The 5,935-nt window shown below is 37.0% G+C and overlaps 1 protein-coding gene across 1 annotated transcript in view; it reads right to left on the bottom strand.

Moving 5' to 3' along the window:
• LOC104915076 (sarcoplasmic reticulum histidine-rich calcium-binding protein-like) overlaps positions 1 to 5,935 on the bottom strand; it is a 260,268-nt gene that overhangs the window by 239,531 nt on the left and 14,802 nt on the right. The window lies entirely within an intron of this gene.

Here is a 5,935-nt window from a genome sequence, read left to right as displayed (position 1 = left end):
ATCTGAACTCAAACCTCATTTGTATGCATAAATTTCATTACAAATACGTTTTTAAGGCTTGTGTACTTTGCTTATTCTGTAAGCAAAGTATTTTGTAATTTGCTCCTTGTATTTTAAAATAATGCATATCATGAGATAGCTGGGAGTTCTCAGGAAAACTGTGCTAGGAATGGGGTTCATTGGTTATATGTCAGAGATAGCATTAAAATATACATCCTGAGCTTTCTTCCATGAGGATTGTATATAAGTAAAGAGGATGTTAAAGCAACAACAAAAATACCCTTTAATTTGATGAGAATAATTTTTAAAGGAAAATAAATAGATTCATGCAAGTTCTGTGAATGAAAACGTTTTTTTTGATAACTTGAGTAAAATGTCACTGATTCATTTTTTCACTTGCTTCTGTCATGAACACAAGTCAATTTTTGCTACACCTGCTTGCATTTTAAAGCCAAATACAGCACAAGAATGCAGATACTTAGTGTGAAAAATCCATACTTCATTCTTCAAATTACTGAAAGCGTCTTAATAAGATTCTTTTGTATGATATGTTTTACAGCAGTATTCTGGATCTGTCCCAAAATCAGTAGTTTGCTGTGAGCTTAGTGAATTGTTTCGGGTTTTGGTTCTCTTGATTTCAGAGTATATAGTGGCAGAGTAACCAGTATTGTGACAGTGACATACTACTGGCAAATTCATTTTCTATCTAAAGTATGTTCCAGTTGATGACTTCCTCTGTAGGTATCATCTCTGTTCAACTATTTTGCACGTGTTAAAATAGTAAAAATATTATAAGAAATTTTACGTGATTGTGTGGTTGTTCTTAGTATTGAATGTACGTGCAACTTTGGGTATACATTAAAAATACCTTTAGATTTTCTGACTAGTAAAACTGTAGAGAAAATCTGACCCAAAAGGGGAACTTGCAGTGTACTTAAAAAATCTTTGAGATTTACTTTTTCATAGTCTAGTCTGTGCAGTACTTCAAACAGCCTGTTTAGAGTCTTAGTAGTGGGAAGTAATCTTTCAGAAATGCATGGTTGCTACTGTATAGTTAGATATGGTCATAAAAAGTAAAAAATTTAACCTTTCTATTCTTCACTTGCTTTAACAGTTGTTACTCAACCAACCCCGTCAGTTTCTCAGCCTAGTACTTCACAAAATGAAGAGAAAGCTCCTGAACTTCCCAAACCAAAGAAAAACAGATGTTTCATGTGCAGAAAGAAGGTTGGCCTTACAGGTAGGAGAATACTTAGATGCTGAACAGATCTGTAATAATATAGTTGTCTCTTAAAAGATTTAACAATGAAGTTGATCACAAAATCCAAATTACTTACAAATGACATGTTTTGGAAATGTGTTGTTTTTTGTTAAGCTGTTGTATGTCAGAAGAGTCACACATATATGACTTTCTTCTGTAGCAACTAAGCCATTAACTTACACCTTACTTAAATACAAAGCTTCCTAATGATGATGCATATTTTTCTTTGTACAGGATTTGACTGCCGCTGTGGAAACTTATTTTGTGGACTTCACCGTTATTCTGACAAGCATAACTGCCCCTATGACTACAAAGCAGAAGCTGCAGCAAAAATCAGGAAAGAGAACCCTGTGGTAGTGGCTGAAAAAATCCAGAGAATATAAATGGGACTGCTTATGGAAAGACTGACTTTTTGGTTTTGTTTATAATATACCCTAAGAAAATATTGAAGAGCAGGTGCATGGCCATTTTCCTTTGATGTTCTCCAAAGTTGTTTTGTTTTTGTTTTTTTTCAGTCTTGTCTGTCTTAATGTTATTTCAGAATGTTTGGGTGTTTGTTACAGGCAGGATTGGATAGGTACAGCCCTTGAAAATATGTATGCCCTCCTTAGAATATAGCTGAATGATCAGAAACCTGCACAGGAATACACATGCACAGAGGACAGACTCTTTAGTTCACGTGTGCCAAACAGATGTATGCTATCTGCATGTTTGCAGCAGATCTGCCTTTTGAAACATCTGAGGTATATAATCTTTGGCTAGTGTTATGTGCCTGTTTTGGAGAAGGATACATCAAAAAGGCTGGCAGTCTACTTCTGTCATTAAATATGTCATTCTGGTTTTAGTTGCAACACTCCATTGTTTTCTACCAGAATTTAAGCTATGTAGAGAGGTCTGCCTTTCCAGTAAGATGAGTGTTGGTGCCATGTTTAAGAATGTAACTTAGCAGTTGCATTGAGAAAAAGAAGACACTTGTGAGAACACTGTTTTAGAATCAATTATATTAAGTTTGGAACCGTGAAAGGAAAGGAAGTGTCCTGTTGGGGTCTTACAAAACAGTCTGCAACAGAACTGTCTGCTTTTTCTTGCTTAGCAAAAACTGTTGTGTAAAACAATGTTGTAAGATTAGTTTACAAAACACAGGTTACATATATTTTTAGACATACCAGAACGGCTCTATCGAGTAACATGTATCTGAGTAATTTGCTGAAGTATTAGAGTGGTTTATCACATACGACTTACATTCAGTGTCTTCTGAGTTCACAGTAATATTACCACTTTTTTTTCTAGTTTTAATGTAACGGTTGCACCACTTTGCATGGAAAACCATACCTGACATAGCTACTGTAGACCTTTGTGGTAGCTGGAACCACTCTCGAAGGGCTGCTTTATCATTTTTAATTGTACTTGGGTGTAGGACTGTAGTGTTCTTGGGTGTATTGCATGGGCTGCATTATCTACAGCATTGTACAATAACAACTCTAGAAAAGGCAGTATACTTCACTGATGCTTGTCTGGTAATATCACTTCTGTGTTATAATGGAAGGTTTTTTGTGATGTATGAAATTGTTTTTTATATAAATAAGAACAGTTTAGACTAGTGTTGTGGTAATGCCTGTTCTCATCTGTAAATAGTTACATATGTACACAAGATACTACTTTTGAACTTCTGATTTTTCAATGCAATGTTCAGTCTTAGTTTATATTTCACTATTAAAATGTCTATTTTTGCTTTAACATTGTTTGTTCAGTTATTAGATATGCAGACATGTACAGATAGTTCATATTTATGTATTGCATATAATCACACTAGCCAACAGCTATGCTTTGTTGTATTATGTAAATAATAAAAAAATGTACAGAAGGAAATTTCTTTTGTGATTGTTCATTGGTTTTAGTTACTGCTGTAATCTAAAGGTGATCTTGCTGAGATTGGATGCTGAATTAATAACAGGTTTGCTTGGATGTCCTCTTTTTGCTTAAGCCTGATTGTATCTCACTTTAATTTGGATAGAAGTTTTTTTTAACACGCTTCTCTCACTTCAGCAAGTCATGAACTACTTGATGGACAGATGCCAGCAAACCGGTGTGCTTAGAGAGAGGGAAGTGTTAATGATGATCTCCAAAAATTGTAAGCTCTTTTTTTTTCTCTCCTACGAATTGTATTTCTAGTGGATCTGTGGTAGGTAATAGAACCACAGTAATGACAATATCTTCAGCAGATCCAGGCAGGATTACTTTCAGGGCTGGCATCTGAATGGAGTTGTTATATAAGCCAGATTTATCCTTCTTCGTTAGAAAGTGCAGAACACAGAGCATGTGTTAACTTGAAAGAAGTATTCGCAGATGTATATGATGTATAAAAGTTGCTTATGTTAAAATTGAAGAATGCGCCTCCTAAAAATCAGTTATGTTAATGCTCATGGGAACTTAATACTACAGTATATGCCATCAATATGTGAGCTGGAACATGTTCTGGGACTCCATTTCCTGGGAAGAATTTTACAACTTAATCAGGGAATTGCTTTAAAGCATTATTCATTGTTCTACCTTCGGTAGGAAATTACATACTCCAGATGCAGCTTCGTGTGTGTACATATATATTTAAAGCTACAAAGTACCTTATAACTGGGTATTTGAAAATAATGTCTGTACTATCATAGTTATGTCTTGAGTATTTTAAGAAAGCTGGCCAAAGATTAGCCATGCTAGTACCACTAGGAAATTATTCTGTTAGTCTCAGCTTTGCTATCTGCTTTATCATCTGAACAAAGGCTTTATTTTGGGAAAGCTTTTTGAAATAACTGATCTCAGTAGATCTGTGAATGAAAGTATGCAATGAAATATGCCTTGTAGGCATATTGCATGAATTATATGTAAATGGCCCACAAGTGGAGTATGAACATCTACTCAAAAGTGTAAGATCCACTGAGCTTTGTCCTGTGCTAATAAAATATACCATTCTGGCCTTCTGGAGAGGAGCTCTGAGAAGGACGCGGGTGTACTGGTAGCCAACAAGTTGGCCATGAGCCAGCAGTGTGCTCTTGTTGTCAATGATATCCTGGGATGCTTTAAGAAGAGCTTGGCTAGTAGGTCAAGGGAGGTGGTGCTCCCACTCCACTCTGCCCTGGTGGGGCCACATCTGGAACAGTATCTGGTTCTGGGCTCTCCTGTTCAGGAAAGACACGAACTGCTTGCGAGAGTCCAGCAGAGGGCCACAAAGATGATCTCAGCCCTGGGCATCTTCCTTATTAGGAGGGGCTGAGAGACCTGAAGCTGTTCCATCTGGAGAAGATGGCTGAGAGAGGATTTTATTAATACTTATATAAACTGCGGAAGTCAAGCAAATGGGGTCAGGCTTTTTTCAGCAAAGCCCAGCAACAGAACAAGGAGCAACAGGCACTAACTGGAATACAGGAATTCCATGCAAACATGAGGAAAAACTTCACTGTCAGGGTGACAGAGACCTGGAACAAGCTGCCCAGAGAGGTGGTGGAGTCTCCCTCTTCGAAGAAATTCAAATCTGCCTCTATGCTTTCCTGTGCAACCTATTGTAGGAAACCAGCTTCAGCAGGTGGGGTTGGACTATTTGATCTCCAGAGGTCAGTTCCAACCCCTATGATTCTGTGATTTACAGTTACTTAGGAGTCCTAATTCTGTTGAGGCACACTAAATACCCAAAGGTGGAGTAAGTTGTTTTAAAAGAATATGTACTGCTAACTAACTGGTTTGTTTGCACCTAAATTAAAATGCTTCTAAACAAATATTGGTATAGAATCACCAACATTGAAAAAGACCTCCAAGTTCATATAGTCCAGCTATCCAGCTATCACCAATATTTCCCTCCAAAACCACTCTTCCAGACAATAAATTTTTCTAACCTGAATCTCCTCTGGCACAACTTGAGACCATAAACCTCAAACCAAGCTGGCTAAAGAAGTATGCATATAAGCACAGACTTGCAGATTGTTCTCATCTCTCTATCTATAACCATGGAGACTAGTTTATATATTCTTAAATAGCTGATTCCTACTGCACTGTTGTTTAGTTTTAATGCAGTGGGATTAAAATACTTTGAGGAAAAGAGTGTCTTCTATGATGTTTAAACACAAGCCATCCACCAAGCTGCTATCGCTTGCTCTTTTGGTTTAAAACAACAATTTGTATGAATAGTGTAATACCATCACTTCACATGAAATTAGTTCTCCTTTCACATATGGCTGTTAGTCTGACATGCTTCTAACTTACGCGTAAGCATGCCGTTCTTGGAAGAATCTCCTGACATCACCAACTTGTGTACCAGTTGATTGGAATGTTTTTTTGTTAGGGAATAAAGAGAAACATACAAATTCATAAAGCCTTTGGTAGCTGGAAGAGAGTTGGTAATCTTCAGTTTATTGAACATCTGTCTAGTTGGCATTGTGGCTGTGGTAGTGTGTTCCACAAGGTCCTGCTGTTACATCTCAAAGATGTAACACCTGAGCTCCCCTGGGTTGGTCTTTCCTTACCACCAGATGCTCAATCGCTGTTCCAGGCAGTGACTTAGCATTTCCTCTACAAGAGACATTTCAGTGCGTAGTACTGTTTAAAGTTACATTCCCCATATTGATGGTATTTTGGTTTAAGCCTCCTAAATAAGATAACTGTATCTTTATTAAACTCAAAGCCATAGCT

This window comes from Meleagris gallopavo, chromosome Z (assembly GCF_000146605.3).
Source record: "Meleagris gallopavo isolate NT-WF06-2002-E0010 breed Aviagen turkey brand Nicholas breeding stock chromosome Z, Turkey_5.1, whole genome shotgun sequence".
Classification (NCBI taxonomy): Eukaryota; Metazoa; Chordata; class Aves; order Galliformes; family Phasianidae; genus Meleagris; species Meleagris gallopavo.
Note: the sequence above shows the minus strand (reverse complement) of the source record. Positions and strands in the feature narration are given on the sequence as shown.